The sequence below is a fragment of the Podarcis melisellensis genome, assembly GCF_964234715.1.
Source record: "Podarcis melisellensis genome assembly, chromosome: 17".
Classification (NCBI taxonomy): Eukaryota; Metazoa; Chordata; class Lepidosauria; order Squamata; family Lacertidae; genus Podarcis; species Podarcis melisellensis.
In genome coordinates, this window is record NC_138534.1 from 32,548,244 (window position 1) to 32,576,186 (window position 27,943).

The 27,943-nt window shown below is 44.3% G+C and overlaps 1 protein-coding gene and 1 long non-coding RNA gene across 5 annotated transcripts in view; one reads left to right on the forward strand and one right to left on the reverse strand.

Moving 5' to 3' along the window:
- Positions 1-27,943, reverse strand: part of LOC309359790 (ephrin type-B receptor 5) — a 157,491-nt gene that overhangs the window by 110,137 nt on the left and 19,411 nt on the right. Inside the window, exon 1 of one of the 3 annotated variants that reach the window (XM_081893909.1) lies at positions 26,646-27,321. The exons of 1 other annotated variant lie outside the window; for it this stretch is intronic. The gene's annotated coding sequence lies outside the window, so the exon portion shown is untranslated. Of the gene's footprint in view, positions 1-25,277; positions 25,423-26,645; positions 27,322-27,943 lie in introns of those variants that run through there. One more of the 3 variants, XM_081893910.1, reaches the window with a different exon arrangement.
- LOC309360386 overlaps positions 1-27,943 on the forward strand; it is an 87,502-nt gene that overhangs the window by 25,894 nt on the left and 33,665 nt on the right. The gene's annotated exons all lie outside the window — the stretch shown is intronic.

Sequence of the window (27,943 nt, forward strand, 5' to 3'; positions counted from 1 at the left end):
AGCCCATGAAAGCTTATACCGCAATCTATTTTAAATATTTACCTTGCAAATCTGTTAAGCAGGAAGCATCCCACCTTTTTATAATCACTTCATGGGATCATCTGATAACAATGGCAAGTGTGAAGGTCCCTTGCTCTCTGGGAGCCAGGGTCACACATATATGTTCATATTAAGTCTGGCTCCAGTGTGCTCCCAACTCTGTTGTTTGAAGCTGAGTACACATCAGGTGAGAGCTGGACCATAAAGAAAGCTGATAGCCGAAGAATCAATGCTTTTGAATTATGGTGCTGGAGGAGACTCTTGAGAGTCCCATGGACTGCAAGAAGATCAAACCTATCCATTCTTAAGGTAATCAGCCCTGAGTGCTCACTGGAAGGACAGATCGTGAAGCTGAGGCTCCAATACTTTGGCCACCTCATGAGAAGAGAAGACTCCCTGGAAAAGACCCTGATGTTGGGAAAGATGGAGGGCACAAGGAGAAGGGGACGACAGAGGACAAGATGGTTGGACAGCGTTCTCGAAGCTACGAACATGAGTTTGACCAAACTGCGGGAGGCAGTGGAAGACAGGGGTGCCTGGCGTGCTCTGGTCCATGAGGTCACAAAGAGTCGGACACGACTAAACAACAACACATCAGGTTACCAACCATCAACTGTATCCTGTAGCTGTTTGAGAAATACTCATGTTGTGCTCGCTCTCTCAAACCAGTTTCCATCTGATTTGAAAACGGAAGTTGCAGTTAAGCTGAGGCGTGTGCATTTCAGGTAGCCGTTGCGCATGCACAGATGACAGCTTCAGTGAGCCGGAGTTTGGTGCAGGGAAACAAATTAGGTATTGTGCTTCAGGTGAAGGCATTCCCACCTCCTCTCTGGAGTGAACAGTAACATAAGAAAGTAGCTTAGAACATTGGGGGGGGGGGGACCTAGCTATGTTTCAAGATGCTGATGTGCACATAGCCATAGATTTCGCTCACATTCCACATTTCTTACACACAAGAGTGGCAATCATGGGTTCTGACGCAGTTGAACCATCTCTAGACTTGTACCATCAGCAAGGTTACTGCATCATGCAACTTCAGACCGTATCTAGGATCTGACCTAGGCAGAGGGCCTTCTCAGTAGTGGCACCTGCCCTGTGGAATGCCCTCCCATCAGATGTCAAACAGGTAAGCAACTATGACTTTGGGAAGACATCTGAAGGCAGTCCAGTATAAGGAAGTTTTTAATGTTTCATGTTTTATTACATTTTGCTAGAAGCTGCCCAGAGTGGCTGGGGCAATGCAATCAGATGGATGGCATATTATTATTATTATTATTATTATTATTATTATTATTATTATTATCATTATAATCATCATCATCCTCTATGGAAAAGGCCTCTGCGGCCCCTGGCTCTCTCCAGATAGCTTCTGCATCCTTTCTCTCCAGTTAAGCCACACGGCTGGCCTGCCTCCCCTTAGAAGCTGTGCAAAAACATTTACAAACATCTCTGGAGAGGTGGAAGTACACAACCCAAAGCACATCTGAAAAGACTCCAGGAGTCAGCATTAATAGCATTTTGTGAGGAGGCAACCTTAGTGTGATCGAGCATGACGCTCTATGCAGTTTGAAAGGGAAAGTAGGGTGCTCATTTTAAAAAGAAATTAACATAAATATCTCTATTCTGTATTACTGTCTTGATAAATAACTACTCAGAGATATTCAGTGATGATTAATCCCTGAGTGGTCCGGTGACTCTACTTTTCTAGAGTGTGAACCCTAATTTCCATAGGGAAGCGATTCAGAGACTAACTTGCCCAAAGCTATTCAGCAATTCTGTCTCTCCTACACCAAGGATTCCAACCCTGCCCACAAAATACCACCATCCCCAGAGCTCTCCGCTAAACGACCCACACACAGTGCATACTGGAAATTGAGTCTCATCACAGTCATTACATTTGCACCATAAAATGGTCACTGGCAGACATACTCCAGACGCGTGGCGGCTGATAAAGAGCTTTTAATTATTTCAACTAAATTGTTCAGTGAGTCAATATCCCTTTATCTTCTCATCATTAATTACTACATCACTATCACCACCGCCATGAGTTATTTTAAATAACTGGGACGTTTTAGAAGCGTTGCACTAGGATTTTTTGCTTCGCAAGCTATAACCTGAAGGGTGCTTAGATATTCTGAATACTAGTTTTGTTTTGTTTTTTAATTACTTGATATGGGGAGATCATATCTCATCTCAGTGTAATATTTCCCAGGCGCCTCTCCCAGAACTTAATTGCACGGCTGAGCAATGAAGAACTCCTTTTTTTGTGGCAATGAAATTATGACAGGTTTCCTACAGCCTTTTTAAAAGAAAAACCAAAAAAACTGGAGAGGTTCTGAGGTGACTGGCAAAGGCAAACAGGGAACCTGGCTTCCGTTTTTTAAGAATGTAAGTACAGCCCTATAGCTGGATCAGGCCCAAGGCCCATCTAGTCAAGCATCCTACATACAATTCTCACAGTAGCCAACCAGAAGCCTATCAGAAGCCCACAAACATGATGTGAGTGTAACAGTGACTCCCAGCAACAAGTATCCAGAGGCATCCTGCGGACAGTAGAGACTATCACTGAGAGCCTTATCCTCCATGAATTCATCTAATCCTCTTTTTAAAACCATCCAAGTCGGGGGCCCTCGCTGCCTCTTGTGAAAGCAAATCCCATAGTTTTAACTATGCATCGTGCAAAGGAGTACTGCCTTTTGTCTGTCCTGAACCGCCCAACGTTCAGCTTCATTGCATAGCCCCAAGTTCCTGAGGTTTCTGTAGTGACCAGGGTTGCCTGAATTTCATAAGCCCAGAATTTTATCTTACCCTCTTGGACACTTTCCAGAATGCAAAGACAGAAGAATGAGGCAGGCAGGCAGAGGAAAACTACATATGAGCCATTTTTTAGTATGTGTGTGTGCGCGCTTGCCTGCAAGTTAGTCTCAGCTGAAAGCTTTTCTACCATTCCAACCCGGGCCATTTCTCATAAGACACAGCATCTCTGAGCACACCGCCGCACTTGACAGGCAGGCTAAGAATGAGTCACAAGACAACAGCTTGTACTGCAACCTTTGCAAAAGACAGGCACTCTGAATTCTGTATATGTTCATAAGCACTCTTCTCATGGCATGCAGGCTTATTTCAGCAAAAGAAATTCCAAGCACAAGGGCCTGAAGAGCAAACTACCACACTTTCTCTGGAGAGGACCTCTGCCTGAAGTACCGTATTTTTTGCCCTATAGGACACACCGGCCCATAGGACGCACCTATATTTTGGGGGGGGGGAATAAAGGGGGAAAAATTATTTTTCCCCCCCCCCGGCACGGGGCTGGGGCGGGGGAAGCCCGAGCTTCCGACGCCAACCCCCAGAACGGGACCCAGAGCGATGCCAAAGCTGCGTGCAGCTTTGGCATCGCTCTGGGAGCTTGCGGGGCTGCAGGAGGGAGAAGCCTTCCGCCAGCCTTCTAACCAAGTTGGGGGCTTGTGGGGCTGGCGGTGGGGCTCCCAAGGCTTCAGCAAAAGCCTGCATTCGCCCCATAGGACGCACACACATTTCCCCTTCATTTTTGGAGGGGGAAAAGTGCGTCCTATAGGGCAAAAAATACGGTAAGCAGCTGCCTCTATGTGGCAGATGTGGCTAAAGTTATAGATGACACCTATGAGGACCAGGTCTGAGATCTGCTTCCAGCACAGAGCAGGACTGTGGCAAGTGCTATTTTCAAAGTTATCTTCAACTTCATCTTTATTCTGAGCTGGAAGGAAAACATATAAAGACTCAATTTATTTGGATCTTGAAGTATGGGTTCCCCCAACAAAATTTAAAATTTTGGCTTTGTAATTTGGAATTTATACGATGTGATTTAATTTGATGTGATTGGCCAGTTAATAAAAAATATTATTTTTTTTTAAAAAAAAGACTCAATTTATTTTTTAAAATATACCACTTTCCTTTCTACCTTGTGTGTTCATCCATTGGTTTGCAGTTCAAAAATAATAAAACATGAATCTTAAACTTACAACAAATAAAAGCTAAGAGTGAAAGAGAGAGAACTCACAAAGATGACTGATGTGTCCATCCATTGCATGAAGAAGGGGAGGCATCCTTGCATCAGCTGCAGCGTAGCAACCCCTGCCAGCTGCAGATTTCAGGGACGGGCAGTGGCTACACCCCTCTGCAGCACCCGAAACGCCCAGCAACTGCCATGCTGCCCTCCAGCTCCCCTGCCACCTGGAACCCCACCCCGATACCCAGCAACCACCGTGCCACCCTACAGACCCCTGTGCATTTGTCCTCCATCCAGATCTTTTAGATTACAATTCCCATCATCTCCACCCAGCACGGCAATGTTCTTTTGGGCTGATAGGCGTTGCAGTCCAAAACACCCAGGAAGCACCAGGCTCATGATGCTGTCCTAGGGAGTGAATGATACTCACTGTTCCCATGCTGCCATAGCCCAGCACAGAAAGCACTGTTCACTTGCCAAAGGAGTTTCTGACTTAAACACCAGGAAGAACTTTCTGACACCAAGATCAACAGTGGAACAGACTCCCACAAGAGGGGGAGGACTCTCCTTCCCTGGAGATTTTAAAGCAGAGGTTGGATGGCCATTTGTCATGGATGCTTCAGTTGAGATTCTTGCAATGCATGTGGTTCGACTAAGATGACCCTTGTGGTCCTTTCCAACTCTACAATTGTATGAATTCCAATTGGCTACATAGCAGCATGACATTAACTCCTGAAGTGATCCTTGACTGGCTAAAGTCACACACAGTGACTGAGAAGGCAAAATGGCACTGAAAGAGGAGCCACAGGAGAAATGGAAAATGCATGTTTGGAGGGGCAGTTTCATAATCCATCATTTGATACCAATTTCCTAATACATTTTCAGGCGAAGACTCTCATTTCTAGATACGGGAACCTTCCCCCTCTCAAAGCGATGCTACAGAAGGAGGTGGGGTCATTTTTTACAGCATGCTGGCCCAATCAGCTTCAAGGAGAACTGAATTAATTTAACATGCTAATTTACCTTCAGCCAATGTTAGCAAGGCTCCCACAGTCAGTGCTTCCTTTGAAGCCAGACAATATGCTGAAAAGATTCCCCAACTGTGGTTCCTTACAAGATGAAACAGTCTAGACAGCCAGAGTTTATTACTTCAAAGCAATGGATGGGCCATTAAGCTAAGGGAAGGATAGATTTGGCAAGGGACAGTATTTGACAAGCATCTCAAATAAGCAATTTCCAGACAAAAGGGAAAAGGTGATAATTACTGGGGAAATCCATGTGTCACATGTATACTTGAGCAGGCATGTTTACAAAACTGCATACATGATTCTTTCAGCCAGTCCTTACAACTGGAAGGATTACAAAGGTTTCACCAAGAATGGGTAAAATAAAAATCGTTCACAGTCAGAGTGTGGATGGGGTGTTAAAAGCTCTTGCAGTAATAAGCCAGAAAGGACCATTTTTGGGGGGTGGGGAGGAGGCATTCCAAATAGATAAAAGGTGCTAGAGGAAGAAAAGCAAATAGTAGCAGGACGGGTGAAGATGCAGAGGGTGTGCAGTTCAAAACAACCCATGTCTAAGAATACCAGCCATAAAGCATGCTTTTTCACCTCTCTCTCCTTACAGTCTTGCGTCGAGTCAAAATCTAAACAACTGCTTTCTATTATAACAACCTCCCAGCTCATGCAACGAACTGATTTTCTGATCAACCGATTGGTTTATGGACAAAAGGGAAAGCAACACTATATGGAAAGATGACTTTTCAATGGGAACAGGCCCAAGGCATAAATGAACAAACAAGAATTGTGAGCAGGAAAGCGGGAATTATCTGGGGATGACGCAACGGGCACCCTGCTTGCCATTAATGTTTTTGCAAGGTTGCAGACTTCAGTCAATCCCATCCAGGTACCTGCAACCCAGGATAGCACTCCATGCAACCGGTCAAGTGGGCTGCAGTCCACAAAAGCTTCTGCAGAGATAATTTTGTCTGTTTTTAAGGCGCCACATCACTCATTGTTGTTTATACCCATGTGATGAATATTCATTTTATTTTCTAAAATCAAACAGCTATAATTAACAAACACAAAAGGGTGAAGAAGGGGGGGGTTAATTCAGTGGGCGTTTTTTAATTTTTAAAAAAATAATTAAACAATTTTCATGAGATATTTGATTTCAGATGAACAGTTTTCTATCTGACTTTCTGGAGTTTCTGGGCACAAACCACAAATTACGTGTTTACGAGTTCCAAAATCTACAGCAGGGCAATTCCCTTTATTAGGCCAACCAAAATGTCATAAAATAGTGAAAAGGTGCTCAAGTTTTCCAGAACTCTTAATCAGACTGGATATTAAGCAAAAGGGGTGGGGAAGGTGCTTTGAGCTGGCTTAGTATTAAAAGCCATAGAGTCCACATTGCTCTTCAGTCTTAAGATGGGAGTCTGGGAAGATGTAGCCAATTTAATGGATTACATAGACTCTCCTAAGTGCTATCTGTGCAGGCTTCGGGTAATACCTAGGACCACCAGAACAAAGAAACAAAATGGCTGACTCTCCATTTTTTAAAATGTTAAATCCATCCGTTGTCTAGATCTTTCACCAGTTTTAAGCAGAACACAAAGAGCAGCAGGGAAGAAATACAAGCTCCCACAAAAAAAGAGAAGATGAGTATGGAAATATGGCCATTAAGTTGAACAACTATCAGCCCCAATTCCCTTTTCAATGAAGGAAAAGGCTGCACATCTCTTTCTCCCACTCATGATCCCTTGACACCTTTTGGCCAGTGTTGTATAGTGGCTAGATCGTTGGAATACGACCTGGGAGACCCCTCTGTAACTACATCAACATTCATCCTTGGCCCTTTGCTTCCAGGATCACCAAGCTTGACAGTTAGTGCCCCTTTCCTTAAAGAGAGGCACCCCAGATGTTTACCACAGAAACAGGTCTGAGATGAGAGCAGGGATCTAACAGCTTTAACAGCCATAGACACTGCTCTCTCACATGAAATGCTGGAGAGCCTAAGGTTCCCTGTCTCTTCCATGTTTGTAGCACTGCCTCTTACCCATCCTGCCAAAGGGAGTTCAGAAAAGTGAGGCAATATGGGTATATGCAAAAGGGTTTGGGACATTTATTACACTCATAAATATACAAGCCAGAAGAAGGATTGACTCATGCAATAATTTTTGTGGTTCAACAGGCAACGCAAAGTAATTGCCCCATTCAGTTGCACAGTATATTGGCCTTATGATTGAGCACAGTACATAGTAATGCAATAAATTACCATGTCCAGGAGTTAAGCGTGATCCTGCTTAAAGAGTAGTGAGCTGCAACGGCTGAGTTTCCAGTCTACTCCCACTGCTCTTTGTCAATAAATAAAGCAATAGAAATATATATGTCAAAAGACACACAGTTCCATACTAGGAATATGAACAGAGCAGGTAATCCTATAAAAATATGCCTGGGACTTACTTCTGAGCAAATATGCATAGGATTGCAAAATCCATCTGTCTTTACCCTCTGTGTGTGTGTGTGTTCCTGCTCCAAGGCACACAATTTTCTTTTATTTATTTATTAAATTTCTATACTGCCCTTCATCTGTGGATCACAGAATAGTTTACAATATAAAAACACAATAATGCATAACATAATAGCCCCCCCCAAAAAAAAAACTTACACAGTTTTTAAAGATTGTTTAATTACCCAAAGGCCTGGGAGAAGAGGAATCTTTTTGCCTTATGTAATGAAGGCACCAGGCAAACTTCCCTGGGGAGAGCATTCAACACCAGGGAGCCACTGCAGAAAAGGAGCTACAGGGAACCAATATATGGAAGTAAAATTGCAGGAGAAGGGCAAGAGGATCGCTGGTAAGACTGTGCGCCATTACCATATTTTGCCACTGCACAAAACAAACATGGGAAATGGTACTGAAGGCATCTTTTATTTTGAAACAAGAGGAAATGTCTATGCAAAGCCGGGGCCATGATGTAAACTTGCTCTTACTGTCTTGTCTATGCAGCCCAGATAATGGAACTTTTTTTTGTCAAGAAAGCGAATTCTCCTGGGGCAGGATTCCAATTTTATTTCTCATTTGTTTAGTGTAGAGTGCATCTAGCCCAGACTAACTTCCAGTCATGTAAAATTCCGCAGAGACCTGAGAGAAGGTTCTCTTCCTCCTGACATATATTTGGGTCACAGAAGGGCACAAAGAGGCCTTCGTCCTCCTCTCCCCAGATTCTGCTTTCCAGCTGAGTGTGTCCATGCTCCAGCCAGTGTAAGGTGCAATCAGTACTTTGGCTGCTGAGGCCGGTGTGCAAGAATGTCAAATAAATATTTCAGGTTTGTAGCATCACTTTCTGATGTGCGATTGAGTTATTTTTAGTGCTGGAGTTGGAGGCGACAACGCATAAATCTCCATGCCCATTTCACTGTCTGCACAATCACAAGTTCATCTATATTTCATGGGAGTTGTTGGGGACCAGTTTCTTCTATCAACAACCACATCTGGACTGGAAACCAAGAGATTACACTTAAATAAGAAATCCAGGCACAAAGGTATTCCCACCCAAAAAAAAACATCGGAGCCGGAGTCTGTGTGGATTCCAGCAAGCACTGGGACAAGTCCCAACAATTTTTCTGTAGTGACAGAAACATCTCCCTCCACAGATGCAACGGGGGGGGGGGCGGGCAGAGAGAATCTGTTTAGTTGACATATTTTGCAGATTCCCTCACATGTATCCTCAAGCCAAATGGAGACAAATTTATGCATGAATATGTGCAGCTAAGTAAACCAAGCAAGGGGCTTCTCATCATTACTTCCAAGCATAAAGTTGTTTGTCATTTTTTACCCCTCGACTGCTTAGGCCTCGAGTTCCTAGCAGTGGACTGTCAAGTTTCTATGAGTTGCCCAAATACCCACCCTCAGCGAAGGATGCTTGCTCAGTCTCTGTACGAGTCCCTGATCTGATCTGGTCTCTTCTCTTTCCAGATCAGTCCCCCACTAGACAGGAGTGGGTAATTTTGCCATAACTCTGCATCAGACACAGTCATTCACTCACTCCCAAAGTGTAGGCAGTAGCAGAATTACCTGTGGGATCTCTGCATGAGTCACTGCTCTAGGTGCATCAAGCTCAACAACATAGGGAGTAGGAAAATGACACTATTTTAACATATAACATAACATATTTTAAGGTGGGGTTTTGTTTTGTTTTTGTAATGAAATGCCTTCAACTTTAATTCAGAAAAAGTGTGTGTCTCAGATATCAAAATGCTTACATTCTCCAGACACTTGCAGGCATTCTCTTTAGTCATCATTTAGCCAGTATCTACCATTCGCTGGGCAACGTGCCTCATCAATCGTCTGCAGTCCATTAATAGCTTCTGTTGCTCTTCTCTAAACTCCTAATTCATCAACGTTACTGAGGACTGAGACATGCACAATTAAACAAAGATACAGGAGACTAGCAATCAAATGCCCTCCCCCAATAATCATTACTTTGCCCCCCTTCTCAGCTGTCCATTCACTACAAAGAACACGGGCACTATTATTCCCTAGGCTCTGCCAGAGGTTTTCCTCCAGACCGGCTCTCCAATTGGTCCCAGCACTCCCACAATCTTATTCCCCCTCTTTTTATCTCAATTTCCTGCCATTTTCCTAAGGTTCTCTCCATTTTGGTCCACTGTTTCCTTGGTCACTTTACATCTCCTAGAACCCCAACAACAACACCTTTCGGGTCTTCTCTCACTCAGGTTTCAAGCTCCCACCATTTTAATCTTTGTTCCCTTTCTGAAAATAACTGCAGGGAGCCAGCCCAAATTCCGTTTTAAGATTTTCCTCCTAAGCCAATTTATCTCCTCCTGCTGCTGCTATTAAAGGAGAATTATTTGTCAACCTGATGTGACCAGAGTGCTTTCCCTCAACCATCTGAATGTTTGTGAACATGGCATGGCATCACAGCAGCCCAGCAAATGTCACGGGGCAGCAGCCTTGGGGCTTATCCACACTTCCGCTTATCGCATACCTAGAAAGCACGGCTCCGAGCATTTCCCCCCTTGCCCTGCTCCTTTCCAAGGGAAAACTGGAATCGCCATTTGCTCAACTGAATGCTAGATAGCCGTTTTCCCTGGGGAAAGCAGTGGGACAACAGGAAGGGCGGATTCATCCTCAGGCAGTGTTAAGAAACTGGGATAATCTAGGAGCCAAATGGCTTCTAGGATCTGGGTTGTGGGTGCTAAAACAGAATGTCTAGTTGCCACCGGAGGGGTGGGCAATGCTTTTTATTATTTTGATAAGCATGAATTAATACGCAATTCACATAAGTGACACATTTTTAGCAGAAATTGTCAATATGTGTTTTATTTGGTGTTTACAATAAAAATATTGGTACCATACTTCAGTTTTCAAAACACTCTACTCTTTATTGTTAAACTCTTCAACATATTGTCTATCCTTTACATATACATCAACACTTCAGAGCACATACATTTCAGTAATCCTTGAGTGTCAGCAAGGCATTAAAAAAAAATGGCACCCAGACTTTTTGAGGTGCTCTTCAGGGGCAAAATGCACCTGGCGCCCTGCTAATTTCAAACCCTGCCCTCAGGGCAACAACTGCTTATATACTCAGTTTGCATGTGCTTGGTTTTTACTTTTTAAATGAAGGATGCTATGATTGAGAGCTGCCTTGACAATGACATTCTGCTGTGAGCTCTTACATTAGGTGTCCAAGGAGCCAGGCACAGTTACTCAGAATTACTTTGGTGGGGCAGTGAAACGAAAAGTTCTTCTATTTACTTTTTATTTACACAAATACTTGGCTCAAGGTGCTCAGAGAGGACAGTCCAGGCAGATATCACTTTAACTTCAGCAGCAGAACTGTACCAGGAGCCTTCAGTCCTTTTCTCTGAATACTAACAATACTGTGTTAATTTATCTTCATTTTGCAGAAGGGGGTCTCTGCCAAGAGAATAATGGCTTGCCATAGGCTACCTAGTGAGTTCATGGCAAAAGTGAGATGTAAACCAGAGACTTCTTGGCTCACAGCACATTCTGTTAACCAGCGTCTTGGGATGGTCACGGAAATGGCATAAATTGCTCAGGCAACAGACAGAGCGCTCTTTAAAGCATTAGCGTTGAACAGGTGCCAACCATCAATGCTTTCATGGGCTATGTGACTCTGTGCACAGTTACCTTGGCTCAAGTTCAACTGAATTCAATAGGGCTTTTGCACAAATACCTGTGCACACAGAATTGGAACCACATTTTGAAGCAGCACGTATTGGATAGAGCCCAGAGTTAGTCAGGTTGCAAATAAGGGGGAGAAAGTTAGGTTTATTGTTAGAAGTCTCTCCCTCTCTTTTACATACACACAGAAAAGTACTGAAACGAATCAGGTTCTATAAATATTACCAAGGAGTGGGATTCAACTAATGAGTTGCATCAACAGAAGCTCTGTGCAAGGGCTTCCACTTGTACAATGGGGCTTCCTCCCTCCCCCTGACCGCCTCTCTGAAATTGGGTCAGCGGGTCAGGAGAAACCCCAGAACAGAGAGGGAGGAGCGTTCTGTCCAGCAAGCCAAAATGCTTGCTCTGCCTTCCTCCCTAATTTCTTGAACAAGACACTGGATTTGAACCATGATTTGACTATCAGGAACTACTTCCCATATTCAAATACAATCTCCTTCTGCTGCCTTTCCCTTCATTATTTAAAATGTTTTTCGGACCATCAAATTGGGCAAACTATGATCTTCATTAATCACACAGTGAGTCTCCCATTGAGACACTGAAACCATGGTTTCATAGTTCGTTTCAATCCCAGAGTTGTAGGTAAACTGTGGTTACAGGAAAACATGGCTTGCCAGATTCAGGCACAGCACTCTTCCCCAAAGAGGAAGGTGGTGGGGGAGAAGCACAAAGGCCACAAAGACATTCCAAATTTCCCATGTCATGGTTTGCCAATCAACTCCCTGATGTCTGGAGAGAATTGCTGTGAGGACAAGCAGGAGAGGAGAGCAGAGCAGGTAAGGAACCAAAAAATAAAATAAAATAATTGCACAGCCTAAATTACCTAAAGGGGCTGTTCCAGTTTACAGCGTCCTTTTATTTTGTCTTCCTGCAAATTCTTTTTACAGAATATGGCTCTCCTGTCAGCACAGTTCAGGGTAAAATGTACAAGGCACAGATGCAGCAGAGTCACAAAGAAGCAGAAAGAGACGTCCCCTCAAGCAACCTCACTCAGTTGTGCTAATTTTATTCAGTAAGAGGTAGATTTTGAAAATCCAAGCAACCAGCTACTCATTTTCTGAGTGCATACAAAATTCTGCCCGGCACCAGCTGGACACAAGGGAACTCCCAACAGGATTTTTTGAGATGCCATAATAAAATATGAATCAGCAGCGTTTTGAGTTGTAGGTGGGGAAAAGCGTTTGCCGTCTATTCCTCTGGAGCTCACACCTAACCACTAGCAACATGGGAGCCAGTTTCCTTGTGGCGAGAGCTCATACCAATGGCCGTTGAGAAACTGAAAACAGTAACCAATTGGACGGAGTTAATCACATGAAGTCCTTCCCACCCAATCAGGAAGAAGGCAACCAAGGCCCCTCCCACTGACAGGGTGGATACTTCCCCACCACCACTGAAGATAAATAGTGTGGGTTTTGTTTTTTAAAAAAATGTAAATCAGCTCATTTTTATATTTAATTAATTTTTAGCAGCAGCCTTCTTTTTATTATTTGGTTAAATAAAATTTAATACAGTCTCCACACAAAAAATAAACATAGTATTAAGCTTATAGCGTCATTTTACATAATCTTACAACATCAATTGTCAATCTAGGCTCTCCACAGACATGTTTGTGAAACTGGTGGGAGAAATTTGCTATCTACTTCCATTGCATATGAAAAGAAGGGGGACCAGGTCGCATTAAAGGTTTCTCTCTTTATAACACCTTTTGCAACTCTTCTAGGCCCAGTTAGCCATTCTGAAATAGCCCAGGTATTGTTGAACTAGCTCAGCCTGGGATTTCCCAAAAATACGCTACCCACCAATCGTGCAGCCACCAGTAGAAAGATTACGTGTCTGTCTTGAATAGCAAGATCAGAATTTAGGTTTAATGAGAGCAGGACCAAAGTTGGATTTGGTGAGAGAGGTTGTTTTAACAATTTTGGAAATAATATCAAAGACCCTTTTCCAGAATATGTGGGTGATTTTACATTCCCACCAAGCATGAAAATATGTTTCAATATTCCCACATCACCTCCAACAGCAGCCTCTTTTTTTAAAAAAAAGAGATGGAGAGCACAAACTTTGCTAAATTAATTGTGGTCATCTATTAAATGCTATTAATTGTGGTCATCTATTAAAGTTTTGGGGCGGCTTTTCTATGTAAAAGGACCACGGAAAAATATAGCAAACTTTCGTGAAGAGCATTATGAGTGACACCACAGCCACATTAATATTAAACGATAAGCTAGACTTTCTTACTTGGGGCGGTTTACCGAGAACAAGCCGTGTGCTGCTTCACGCTGCCCAATGGCTCCCACTTTCACTCCTTCCCTGAGACAAGCTAGATAAACAAATCAGGAAGCCTTCACTTTGTGTTACATCACATACCACGGGCCGTGGTTTGTTGCTCCCTGACATGCCAAGATCAACAAAGCAACAACAGAACATCATGGCATCTAAGGGAGAGACAAACCATGATCCCAGGTTTGGACATAATATACAGGCAAGGCTTTCTATTCTCCCTCATGACCAGTAAATCACAGGAGTGGCATATTGTGTTTATTATTTTGGACTTCCTACTGGAGTAGCAATCAACATAGATTTTAGGAGGATCTCCAAATCTTACCAGCATCATTAACTGAGCCTGTAAGGTTTTTATGCTCTTATTTTATAGCCTCCAAGTGCTCAAATTAGGAGCATTTTTAATGACAGCTTAAATACTCACTTTCCATTCTATGGAGAAACACTGTTTTGTCCAGTGGTTAATACCATCTCACTTTTGGAATGTTGTGGATATTTGTTACAGCCATAATTCTATGGAGGTTTATTTGGAAGCAAGTCCCATTTTGCTCAATGGGACCTGTCCAAACTTATGCACAGAACTCGCGCATAAATTTATGCCTTACTTGTCAAACAAGTTGCATGTATACAGAGAGAGCCAAAAAGAAGTAATCTCTTGCCACTACGCAGATCTAAATCTGGAGTCCAAAAAGCGCAACAGCTACATTGTCAAAGGTTCTGGATTATGCTCCTTAGATGTACAAAGTTTTTGTGTAGTTACACGCGTTAAAACAATCAGTTAGCACACATACTTGCCCAGGAAATGTATGGATTTCAAAATGGTACAGTTTAAAACTACGGTTTAAATTTTTCCTTTTTGTGTGCATGCAGTTTAAAGCAATGGCTTTAGAACACTCTTGATTTTAAGTCAACCTGCTTCTGGTATTCAGACTGTGACTGTAGCATCTCACCTGGTAAACTGACCAGGCTGTAAGCCAAGCCAACTGCTTGCTGATAAATCGGAGATTATCCACTGACATGTCCTCAGAGGTTTTCCATGATGTTCTGAAGTCTCTCTGCAGCCCTTGGAAAGTGACTCTCAAATAAATACTAAGTAGAAATTTTTAAAGTTCTGATTCACGCAGAAGTGAAGGGGTTTAGTGATGGGAGTTCTGCATGACTAGAAGCATCTAGAGAGGCAAGGTCCGCAATATCACTGTGGGAAATCTAATGCAGGGGCAATGGTTTTACTGCTTGCTCTAGGCGAGCTCATTTGCCTCCAAATAGGCTCTGCTCCTGTGTTTGTTAAGAAAAACATTTTTTACCAACCCAACCCAAATCATAATTCTTCTCTCATACTGTATACCTGGAATTTTCACCACCTGAGAAATTGGGGGCTCTTGACAAAATGTTTCTGTTCTTCACCCACCTTACCTTTAACCACTTGTAAATTCACTGATCAAATTTAAATACATCTGAATGGCCTGTCTGGGAGTGACCTGGGAACACCCAACTCTGTAGGAGTGCTAAGGCAAAACAGGTAGGGATCTACAATGTGCCTGATTCAAAGACCAGCTGGAGCTCACTGAAAGCTGCTATTAGCTATCTAAAAGGAGAGAGAGAGAGGCAATAAAACCTGGTGTGAGTTAATTTAACAGCTACCACTCCAACACCTTTCTTTTCCTCTGTAACACATCAGAACCAAAACCGCTTCACGCTATGAAATGTCCCCTTGATCTGCATCCCAACCTTCCATCGCCAACCAGACCCGAAGCAATTCTGTTGATTAAAATTCCCCCCGACCACCAATTAATCAACACAAACAATAGTTGATTAAGTCGCCCACGAAATTGCGCAGCCCTAACACGAACGTGTGTACAACCACTCCACTTCTTTAAGTGGCGCTTGAAAGTAACAGCCTTGAGGAACGGGAGTGAACCAGACAGCCTTAGCAGTGCGTTAATAATTGCCACAGGATGGGATTTCTGCTCACAGAGAGGTGGGGAAGAGATGACGAGGGTATTGTATCAAGGGCAGCGCATGTTCAGATGCGACTGTCACTTAGGGGGGACAAGAGGAGGCAAGGAGGGCAGTGGAGAAGGTGTAATGAGCAGGTGCGGGATAAAGGACGTGTCAGAGCAATCTTGCCCTGAATCAACGCTGTGTGACCTTCCCAGATGGGGAGCACACGGAGAAGAGGGGAGGGACAGGAGAGGATGTGAAAAGCCATAGGAGGTTAACAAGCTACAGGCAAGCGAGTTCCCCAGACAAAGAGGCACATGTCTTGTTAGAGAGGGGGCCAGTTTATTGCAGCGGCCGGTGCACACTAAAGGGAACCAACCTCTGCACTAGTGTGTGTAAAGGGGTAAGCAGGTGTCCCTTTCGGAATAGCAAGCAGCACTCAGACAAAACCATTTACACCTTGCTAATTAGCCAGGCTTCATTCACAGATCAATGCTAGAGAGGAGCCCAGTTGTCCAAGGAGTAGCTCACACAATCGGCAGAATCAAGTGGCAAAGTCCCCTTTTTTTTAGGACTTTGCAGGATGGGAAGGTGCTTCCCCAACAACAAGCTACTCTTTATGTGTGTAGAATTCCCCCCCCCCCCCCGATATTTGAGACACAGGAGCTGCTGGGAGGCAGCACTATACGAAAATGAAATTTGTCGTTTAATCTGGGGACTCGTCTTTAATAAGTGAATGTTTCAAACCACAAGCCTATTTCACACTGCTGAAAATTAAATAGGCTTTTTTTTAAAAAAAAATGCCATTGATACGATTGCTGTTGACTTATTAATTGCTTTCTAAACCACTGTCGCAAGGCAAGTTACCAGACCCTCCAAGTGTCCCTATTTTCCAGGGACAGACCTAGATTTACAGCAGACATCCCAGTTCCTGATTTGATCCCAGAATGTCCCGCTTTTCCTTAGGACGTCCCTATTTTCATTGAAGAAATGTTGGAGGGTATGGAGTTATCCGACCCCTGAGCCATCTGAAATGCTTTCACATTTAATTATATTTTTATATATGTTGGAAGCCACCCAGAGTGGCTGGGGAAACCCAGTGAGATGGGAAGTGTATAAATAGTATTACTATTGTTGTTATTTTCATTGCTGAAATGTTGGAGGGTATGAGTTACACATAGAGTAATTAAAAACAGTAATAAACATGAACACAAGAAAGTAGATGCTCATGGCAAAAAACATTAAAACCACATTTATCCAGCTGAGAAAGTCTGTCGGAACAAAAATGTCTTCAGTTGTTTCTGGAAAGTGGACCACACCTGTCATATCTCAAAAGGAATGCGATTCCACGGAACAGGGGCAGTCGCACTAAAAGTCCTACTCCACATTACTACAGAGCAGGCTTCTGAGATCAAAGGAGTCATAGAATCATAGAACTGTAAAGTTGGAAGGGATCCCCCAAGGTCATCTAGTCTAACCCCCAACAATGCAGGAATCTCAGCTGAGGCACCCATGACAGATGGCCATCCAACCTCTGCTTAAAAACCTCCAAGGAAGGAGAGTCCACCACCTCCTGAGGGAGACCGTTCCATTGTTCAACAGATCTTGTCAAACAGATCTGCGGAACTTGCAGAAGAAACTCTCCCACAGGCCATAGTAATCTACTGGGTATATGACAGATAAGGTGGTTTCTTGAGGAATAAAAAGACATTACCAACACCCATCTAGTTTCTGGTCTCCCTAGCTTTGTGCAGTGGCTATAAACTGATAAACTGTTTAGGAAGGCATTCCAGAACTACTGTAGGTGCCACTGAACCCCACCTGAGGGAGGCACCCAGAAAAGGGTATCTGGTGAAGATCTCAAGGACCAGGTAAGCAAGTGTCAGTCCTCCATGATCCCAAGTCATGAAGGCTGAAAGGTCAAAAACAGTACTCTGAATTAAGCCTGGAAATATACTGAAAGCCAGTAAAAAATAATAATGAGAAATTCCCTTCTTTCTTCTGTGGTGATCACTTGTGGCCAAGTAAGATTGTCATCCATGAACATGGTCTTAACAGTGTGTCTGTGACTGTGGAGGCCAATTCTGGATCCACACATCCTTCCACAGTGGGGACATAGGTTTCCGGGGATGATCACAGTGAGGGTTTGCCAAATGTGCCTTCCTTTTGGCACATTTCTCCCTTTCGTCCTGAGCTTGAGCATCTTCAAAGTCCATGACACCTTTGGTAACGGCTGTTCTCCAATCGGAGCACTCGAAGGCCTGCTCTTCCGAGTTTCTTGAAGCACTGCAATATTGATGTTAAAACATCGCAAGTCTCTTGCAATGATGGCAATCCTGTGTTCGGAATGCTCATTATCTGTCTTATCCAATGTTCCGTATAATCCACGCTCCAAAGTTCAATTGTCTTTTACGACGGATGTGTGATGACCCCACTGGGCACGGTAATCCAGTCAGGAGAAAACAGAGGCAGTCTATGTTTAGGGAACCATTTCTAGCTCCTCCCCCTTTTCGGGGTGAGCAGAGTGGATCCTAAATAGGACTGCTGGGTCATGGGTACAGCTGCCAAGCTACTCAACTGCCTCATTCCTTGAGTCAGATGAACTGAATCTGTATCCACCGCCCATGTGCCAGTTCATGACTAAAGGCTTCCAGATTTCACAGTCCTGCCCCTGATACCATTTGCCGATCACCATGGGACTTTTGGAGTTTGGGTTTCAGATGGGTTTTTGGAATACGCCTGTGCGTGAATTTATTTTATGTGTGTAGATCAGTGCACGCTGACCAGCACACAGTTTTTGCAGTAAGGCTTTATTCTGATGGCATGAGTATCACGATGACCGGTAGATTCTTAGCTGCAGCCTTCATCTGCCTTCCGTTGTAACATACTGCTTGTTATCTTCCACCTGTTCTGCCATTGAGGACTTCTTGGATCATTCTTTGTCTAGCTCCTCCCCTTTGTTTCCGAGCACAATTCAAAGTGTTGGTGCTGACCTTTAAAGCCCTAAACGGCCTCGGTCCAGTATACCTGAAGGAGCGTCTCCACCCCCATCATTCTGCCCGGACGCTGAGGTCCAGCGCCGAGGGCCTTCTGACGGTTCCCTCATTGCGAGAAGCAAAGCTACAGGGAACCAGGCAGAGGGCCTTCTCGGTAGTAGCGCCCGCCCTGTGGAACGTCCTTCCAGCAGATGTCAAAGCGATAAACAACTACCTGACATTCAGAAGCCATCTTAAGGCAGCCCTGTTCAGGGAAGTTTTTAACGTGTGATATTTTACTGTATTTTTGGTTTTTATGGAAGCCGCCCAGAGTGGCTGGGGAGGCCCAGCCAGATGGGCAGGGTATAAATAATAAATTATTATTATTATTATTATTATTTGACCTTACCGCCTTGGGTGACCCTGCTGGGAGTATGAGGCTCCCGACAACTTCGCTCACAGGGCTCATAGGAACATGCAAGCCCACTCACCACGACAAGGTGATGATCCAGCACGTGATATGGGAAATTACAGGCTTGGTGGCTTAATTTTTATCTCTGAGGTTATAATAATAAGCGGTAAAACAACATATATATATATATATATATATATATATATATATATATATATATGAGATGCAGGATAATTACTAGGAGTCAACATAGGTTTTTAAGAGGAACAAATTATGCCAAAGCCACCCAAATTCCCCCTTTTGATGGTTGCAAAGTAACACCCAAAGCTTAGTAAATAACCAATCTCAGTAATTAAAGAGATTAGTAGATAATGCATCTCTGGTCCAGTTCTCATATTACACCCTCCATGTGGCAATGGATGGAAACATTGCTGCATGACCTCAGCTCCATGGGGAGACCATCATCAGGGTGGTATATATGCAGAAATGCAGATTTTGAATTTGGTGCACATGATTCTGTTTCCTGGACACAAGCTTCTAGCCCCTATTAAAAGATACGCTTGATAGTAACTGGGCTAAGACCAGAAGAGAGGGCTTCAGTATGTGCACCTTGCCCTACGCAGAAGCAAACATACAGTTCAAATAGTAAAAATTACAAATGAATTACTCAGTGAGGAGAAGCTATGTGACTGCATAATTTCATAGGGTCACAGAATTCAGTCTCCCTCCCCCTTTGGCAAAGAATTCCCATTGTCTGGGTGCAGAATTTCATTACTTTTAAAGCACAGACAATCCTGCCCGTTACATGCAATAATCTGCAACCATGAGGGTCACCCCATGACTTGGAAAGCTTGCATGGCAGTGCTGAAAGTGGCAGACAGGGGTATGGAGCTTGGCAAAGTGATCCACACCGGAAGGGGCTCTCAGACATCAAGGCCATCACATAGCCAATGACACGTGGAAGCAATTCTAGAACTTTCACAGAAATCTGTCCTGGATTCATGCCTGGTTCAGTTTTGAACAGCAAGTATGCTCTGCTCCTATAAACCTCCCGTAAGTGCAGTAAAATTGCAACTGAGCTTAAGAAATTGGTGCACTGGACTGAACAATAAATCTGAATGGCTGACAGGTAACCAGTGAGTCAAGGCAAGGCAATTATACTAGGCACCTGGTGACCCATTCAAATATTTTATCATGTTGTGAGTTAAATTGCACCCACTTTCATTCATAGAAAAGAAAGAAAAATGTCTCCATAGTTGCATGCAAGAGAGAGATTTCATCAGTGCAGCACCCCAGCCAAAAACTACTCAGATCACACATGAAAGGAGTCAGTACGTAGCAGCAGAATTTACTTCTGGCTTCTGGCTCACATGTCTAGATTGTGCCCTGCAGATTTTGTTGGTTTATAACTTCCATCATCCCTGGGGCTGATGGGAGCTGGAGTCCACAACTTCTGGAAGGCACCAAGATGGCTAACCCTAGTGTACAGAAAATACAGTTTCCCCTCCCCAACTGTACACAAGCTTGAGGGGGCCTTACCAGAAGAATCTAGGGACAGAGGCACTGTGAGAAATAGGATGCTAAAGGTAAAGGGTAAAGGGACCCCTGACCATTAGGGGTCATGTGGCCAGCATGACCGAGCAACGGGAGCTCACCCCGTCGCGGGGATTCGAATCTCCAACCTTCTGATCGGCAATTCCTAGGCTCTGTGGTTTAACCCATAGTGCCACCCGCATCCCAATAGGATGCTAAACCACTATTATTAAACTTTGTACACCACCGTATACCCACCGGTCTCAAGGTAGTTCACAACATAAATTCACAATATAAAAACAAAATACATAAAAATAAAAACAACAATCCCCCTCTACCCAACACGTTTTAAAATGGCATTGGATGTCAGGAACGTTTCCACCTGGCACCTAAAAGTATATAATGAAGGCGCCAGGCAAACCTCCCTGGAGAGAGCATTTCACAAATGGGGAACCACTGCAGTTTTAAATAATATATATATATATATATATATATATATATATATATATATATATATATATATATATATATATAAAATTTATACCCCACCCATCTGGCTGGGTTTCCCTAGCCTCTCTGGGTGGCTCCAACAGAACATTAAAAACACGATAAAAGATCAAACATTAAAAACTTCCCTAAACAGGGAAGCAATAAAGGAAAACTCAATAAAGATGTTTTACAGATGGTATTTAACACCAACCCAAATACAGTGGTGCCTCGCAAGATGAAATTAATTCGTTCCGCGAGTTGTGTCTTGCAATTTTTTCGTCTTGCAGAGCGCGGATTCGCTGGGTATTAACGGCTTTAAGAAAAGGGAAGCAAGCCCATAGGGAAAATTGTCTTGCGAAGCAACGCAAAAAGCGAAAAACCCTTTCGTTTTGCGTGTTTTTCGTCTTGCGAGGCATTCGTCTTGCGAGGTACCACTGTATGTAAAATGTATAAAACAAAATCAAACCTGTGTTGGAGGTGTAACCAAATAGAGGGGACGCTTATACATATGTGGTGGACATGCGATAAAATCAAAGGCTTCTGGGATATGGTATATGAGGAGTTAAAGAAAATGTTCAAACAAAATTTTAAGAAGAGAACAGAAGCATTTTTACTGGGAATATTAGATACGGATAGCGGAAAAGAAAAGATTCCTTTACGCCACAGGAGCCGTGAGAACATTAATTGCCAAAAGCTGGAAAAAAGAATTAATACCGATGAAAACAGAATGGCAAGACAAATTATTTGATTATATAGAACTGGCTAGATTAACAGAGGATATTAGGAGTCAGTCCAAGCAAAAATTTCAAAAAGAATGGGAAAAATACAGAGAATATCTTAAAAAGCAATGCCCTCAAATTAATACTTCGACTTGTTTTGATTAACTTCTGTAAAATGAATTATGGGATATATAAGATGAAAACAGTTTACCAAAAATGAAAACAGAACCATGCTGAGGATGAGGGAAGACAATGGGAAGGGAAAAAATAACTGAAATATGGTATATATATAAGTTTCTGTACATTATTCTGATATATATTTTTTTGTATTTGTATTTTTTAGTTTTTGTTTCTTTTTATTTGTTTATGTATAAATGTGTGTGTCTGTGTTGCAAAATTTAATATATATTTTTTTAAAAAAACAAACTTCCCTAAACAGGGCTGATTTCAGATGTTATCTAAAAGTCAGAAAGTTGTTTTTCCTTGACATCTGATGGGAGGGCATTCCCCAGGGTGGGAGCCACTACCGAGAAGGCCCTCTGCGGGGTTCCCTATAACCTCACTTCTTGCATTGAGGGAACCGCCAGAAGGTCCTCGGAGCTGGACCTCAGTGTCCAGGCAGAACAATGGGGGTGTAGACGTTGCTTCAGATATACTGGGCCTATCATACCAGGTATGGTCTCTAAACCACAGAGCCTAGGGCTTGCCAATCAGAAGGTCAGCGGTTCGAATCCCCACGACGGGGTGAGCTCCCGTTGCTCAGTCCCTGCTCCTGCCCACCTAGCAGTTCAAAAGCATGTCAAAGTGCAAGTAGATACAATAGGTACCGCTCCGGCGGGAAGGTAAACGGCGTTTCCGTGTGCTGCTCTGGTTCGCCAGAAGCAGCTTAGTCATGCTGGCCACATGACCCGGAAGCTGTGCACCGGCTCCCTCGGCCAATAAAACGAGATGAGCGCCGCAACCCCAGAGTCGGTCACGACGGGACCTAATGGTCAGGGGTCCCTTTACCTTTAACCTACCCATACCTTAGTAATATACTGAAATTAAGCAAAAGCATTGGAACAAAGTAAGGTATCTAGCTAGGCACTAGTAACGAGGAAAGGGTTACGCTGGTTTGCATGCAGGAGACTGAAGTATGGTTCCATTGCAAAGAAGCAGTTCATCCTCCTGCCACACACGATAGCAGAAGCCCTCAATGGAAGACGCAGGGAGTGACAACATCGCTCCAACTTGGCAGCAAAGACTGAGCTCAGCTGGAGTACTATGTCTGGCAGAGGCCCGTGATTTAAGGAGCACTGTTAAATACAACTCAGTTCAAGAGAAAGATCTAAACCATATGGCACAATCCTTACAAGGAAGTTCTCTTGCACAAGCCCCCTGGAATGAGACGGGAGGTGCGCAAGCACACAGGAATGCTCTTGCACAACTCCTGTTCACTGTTTCTCGCACAAGTCTTGTTCCCCTTACCCAGTGGACCGCATCCCTGTTCAATATTGGGAGACAAGTCCTGTTCCGTTAAAAGGAAGCTTGCACAAGAAAACGTCCAGGTGAGTTGCGCTCCCCAGGCTCACTTGGTTCTTCCAGCTCAGGTACCAAAAAATACTGTGCTGTCACTTGCTGGTGCCTGGATCCTCATACAAACATAAGAACAGCCTGCTGGATTAGACCAATAGCTTATCCAAGTCCAGCATCTTGTGGTTTCCAGCAACTGGTATTCAGAAGCATTGGAGGCAGAAGATTAGCCATCATGGCTATGTGGAGGCAGAACACAGCCATCGATAACCCTCTCCTCCATCAGCAGTGTTTGAAATTAGCCAGGCGCCAGGTGCATTTTGGCTGTTGACCACTTTCGAACAAGTAAAGATGTCTGGGCACCAGGATGGAGGTGAATGCCTGCAGATCACTGGATCTGGACTGTTTTCACACGCTAATACCCCAACCTGTAGAATTCTATCAGTTATATTTCATCTGCACCATCAGAATGAATTTCAGGAGCCAAAATGCTCTTTCTGTGCGGCCTGAGCAGGAGCAGTCACCATTAAGAAAAAGAGGTTGGAATAGGCCAATATATATATGTGTGGACTGTCCCTAGATAAGGTGACTGTTCTTTAAGTTCTCAAAGCTCAAGGTTGTCAATCTGAACTAACCAGATGTTTAACTAAGAATCAATCACAGTCAGTACATCATTTGAAAAATAAGACTTTAGAGCCGTCTTTCCCCAAAATGGCAACTATACATTCCATTTTGGTGTCTGGAACCTTGGTTTAAGGAGTCATTTGGTGCCTAGCTTATATATCTAAGTTTCTAACACTGCCTCCATAAAATTGTCTAATCCATCTTTTAATGCCATCACTGTCTCCTGAGTCAGGGAGTTCCATAGTGTAATAGTAGATATTTTTAAAGATACAAACAAATTGAGCTAATTCAGACAAGGGAGAGAGGGAAAGCAAGAAATAAAAACTGATATTATGAAAACCAAAGCATTTTTTTTTTTGAAGGGGAGAAAATTAAGAGAGGACATGCGAGCCATTTTCAAACATCTAAAAAGCTGCCAAAAAACCATGAGAACAATTGCCTCCAAGTCCCACTGATGGAAGGACAAGAAGTAACTTGTTCCAAATTGCAGTCCCTCAGATTAAAGCTGGGCAACAGGAAGAAAAACTGGTACCTTTAACAACTGGGCAATGGAACAAGCTGCTGAAGAAAGTTGCCCAGTCGTGTCTGCCTCGGTTTGATGCGAGGAATTTTCATAAGAGACACGAAGAACATCTACCTAAAGTGACGGTTTTAAGTCAATAGTCAGCCAAATTAGATTAATCTCAACAATGCATTCCAACTCTTGTAATTTCCCCAATTCTATGCACTAAGATCCAAAGACAGGGGGATTTTGCAGATGGAACAGTACAGCTAAGCCTCTGAATGGCAAGCGCGAATTGGCTGTCTTGCACAGAGGAGAGATGAGGAATGGAGCAGGGCATGTAATTGTATGTTCTGCACTGCTGCATTTCAGGCTGCAATCTTACGCACACAGGCCTAGTTCACACAAACAGATTAGGTTGTTAAGCGGTTCCCAGACTGTATAAATTATGCAAATTCAAAGAGTTGAAAATGGGGGGGGGGAGAGAGGCATCGCTTCCCACGCTGTACATATAATTTATTTTGTCCCCCCATTACCTTTGGCTCAAACAGACTTTGCAGGGTTCTGAAACAATACTAAAACCCGTTTCCTGCTGCTGAAAGTGGGATATGCCTGTATGCAACACAAGCCATCATCTCTCTTCAAACCACCTTCTACTCTCCAGATTAATATTACATCTTGTCTACCTGGTGTTATACCCGACGCTTCCTGAAAAAAGCTCAAAGCAGCTGACATACGGTTCCGAGAGTCTTCCACTGACAGGTCCAGACCCTCTAAGCTACAGCAGTAGACAAGGAAAACTGTTCAAAGCTGGAGCACAGCAAATCTCTCCCGACAAGGAACAACAATGCTCTGGAATAAGTACTGTATTTTGCAATCTGCTATCCCAACACTGAGAACTGCGTGCCGAGACCAGACAAAGGATGTAACGGCTTTATTTCTTCCAATTCCCAGCTGAGTGGTGAGAGAAGGACTCCAACAGCCCCAAAAGTCCTGACCAAAAAAAGCATAGTAGGAAATCCAACTTTACCTTGGACTAACAAGTCCACATCTGTGCGGATCCCACTGAATTGGAAAAAACCGTAGCGAAAGGAAAATTAAACCATTCCTTGCCCAGAGCCCCACATACTTAAGAGAAACGTCCTGGACCAACCCAGCCAAGGGGAGCAGATTAGCTGAAACTGAAGAGAGCTTTTGACAAGTTTCATGTTTTGACTCGTGTTTCTAGAGGGGTTGTTCTTTCTGTCAGGCTGGGCAGAAACGCCAAGGCAAAGAGGGAAGGGGGAATTCCAGCAAGCTGCAGTTGCAAGTAACCCAGTTTCCTATATCCATTTGCTTTCTCTCTGTGTGTGTGTCAGCAGAAGAGGAATTGCAAGGAAAAGCAGTCATAATGGGGGGGGCGTGGGGGGGCTGGACAGAGAGAATAGTCTCCTCTTCTCAATACAGGTGCACTTGTGGGTAGCCTGAATGCAAGCTAGGAAAAACCCAGTGCATGTACAAATGTCCTTCCTCCCCAAGAGTTTAAGGGCAATTGCATCTTAATTTATTAATTCTTTTTAAAGTGTGCAGCCTTACATTTCCTACGAAAAGCCAAGGCGAGGTGGCAGACTTGTCGCAAACCCTCCCATTCTCCTGCAGCCCTTAATGTACAAAGGGCAGTCTGCAAAGAGCCAGTGGCGTAGCGTGGATTGTCAGCACCCGGGGCAAGGCAAGTAATTTGCGCCCCCTAACCCGTGGATTTGCGCCCCCTAACCCGTGGATTTGCGCCCCCTAACCCTAACCCCCAGATGTTGTGCCCGGGTGCGGCCGGCCCCCCCTGCACCCCCCACGCTACGCCACTGCAAAGAGCCTTCCTTACCGGTACCTCTAAGCTTCCACTGCTTTCCCAGTTCCTTCCCAAGGCCCTTCTGTAAGGGAAACTAAATCTTCTGCCTTGCACACAAAGGAATACACATGTTTAAACTATTCAATATTTATCCAAGAGGATGCAATTTCCACTCCACTTACAGATTTACTGTTTGGGGGGCTGGGGGGGGAGCAAGGCATGGCTCAACAGATGCTCTTCATAAAGCTTTCTAGCTACAGAAATGCACCCGCAACAATAAGCAAACCCAGCAGAAAAAAAGGGGTTGCTGCCTGTGTGTTGTGTGTGTGAAGCAGTCACTAGCCAGCTGTGCGGCGGTTTGAAATCATGACCTGATTTTTCAATTATGCCTCCACTCCTCCTTTATCCATCTGACACAAGAAAGGGGGGAGATCTACAGGAAGGGAAGGGAAGGGGGGCAGGATACCAGCAGTGGGCCCAAGCCCTAGTGACACACTTCCAGTTTCTCTAAGACAGGGAAACCCAGCAGTTTGCCATGCACCTCTGCCCAGGAAAAAAAAATTAAGGACCAACCTGGCTGGCGCTCTCACAACGAGGATGCATGGAGTTGTGATGCTGATAAGATCCGGGAAAGGTTCTCATTCGGTTGCTTTCCTCTTCTTTCTTTCTTTTTGCAGTCCCAAGACCGATGTAGTTATTTGTTTATTTCCCGCGGGATCCCCGGGAAGGGCTCCATGTCCATTCAGCGCAGCCTTTGCACAGACGCTCCTCGAGCAGCAAGCAGACCAGCCCGGGCAGCCTGTTGTCTGCGCTCCAGAAGCAGACAGACCTCGGGGAGAGTTTGCATAGCTCCCCTTCCTCTCTTTCCCGGGAAGGTCTTCTCTTCTCCTTCCGCCTCCTTCTCGGGATCTTTCGCCTGGGATCTTGCAGCTAAGATCCTTTTTTCTTTTTTTTACTAAGAGATCTCCTCCTTGCAAAAGCAGGTCTCTTGTGCGCTTCTTCTTGGGACTTCTCGCGCGCGCGCTCCCCTTGCAAAAAAAAAAGGGGGGCCCTCGCGCTGCAGATCGGAGCTGGGTTGGGGGGCGGGTAGGCAAGGGAAAAGGGGGGGGCTCGCTTCTCCTCCGCAGCCTGTCTTGTGGGGGGAGCTGCAGGCTCCGTGTTTGATCGCCGCCTGCTTCCCCCCCTCCCCAGCGCCCCACTCCAAGCAGACACCGGCGAGGGCAGCTGCCGTATTTTCCCCTCGCTTTGCACCGGCTCCGGCGGCCCCAAGCAGAGCAGCCGCGCGTACGGGAGGCGGAGCTGCACGCCGAGGCCCTGCCTTCCCCCGCTCCCCGCCAGCAGTGGGCTTAGGAGGACTCCAGAGATCATCCAGCCCACCCCCTCCCGCTGGAGAAAAAGGCTCCTTGCGCCGAAGCTCGCCAGTGCTGCATTTCGAAAGAGAGAAAGAGGTGCTGGGACTTAAACCTGCCCGGCAGAAAAGGACATGCCACCCATCAGAACATGCTGCACTTTAGCCCGGCATCGAAACGCTTTTTTTTCTCTCTCTCTCTCTCAGCCACAATACATTCCTAGTCTTGCAGTGGTCTGCCTTACAGAGGCTCTGCAGATAGAAAAAGCTCTGAACATCTGTACACTGGTTATTATTAATAGTTCGGCGGGGAGGCAAAACACCTTCTGCCCATGCCCAGAGACAATCTCTTTAGTGGCAAAGCTTTCAGACATTTTTTAAAAAACTGTTAGGGGATTCCTCACGTGCCTTTAACCCAAGTTAGCCGTGTCGTATATTGAATGTTGACATATTACCACAACCTCAGTAAAGTTTCCATATTTGCAATACTAAAGGAAGAGGAAGATAGCCTTGCAATTTAATT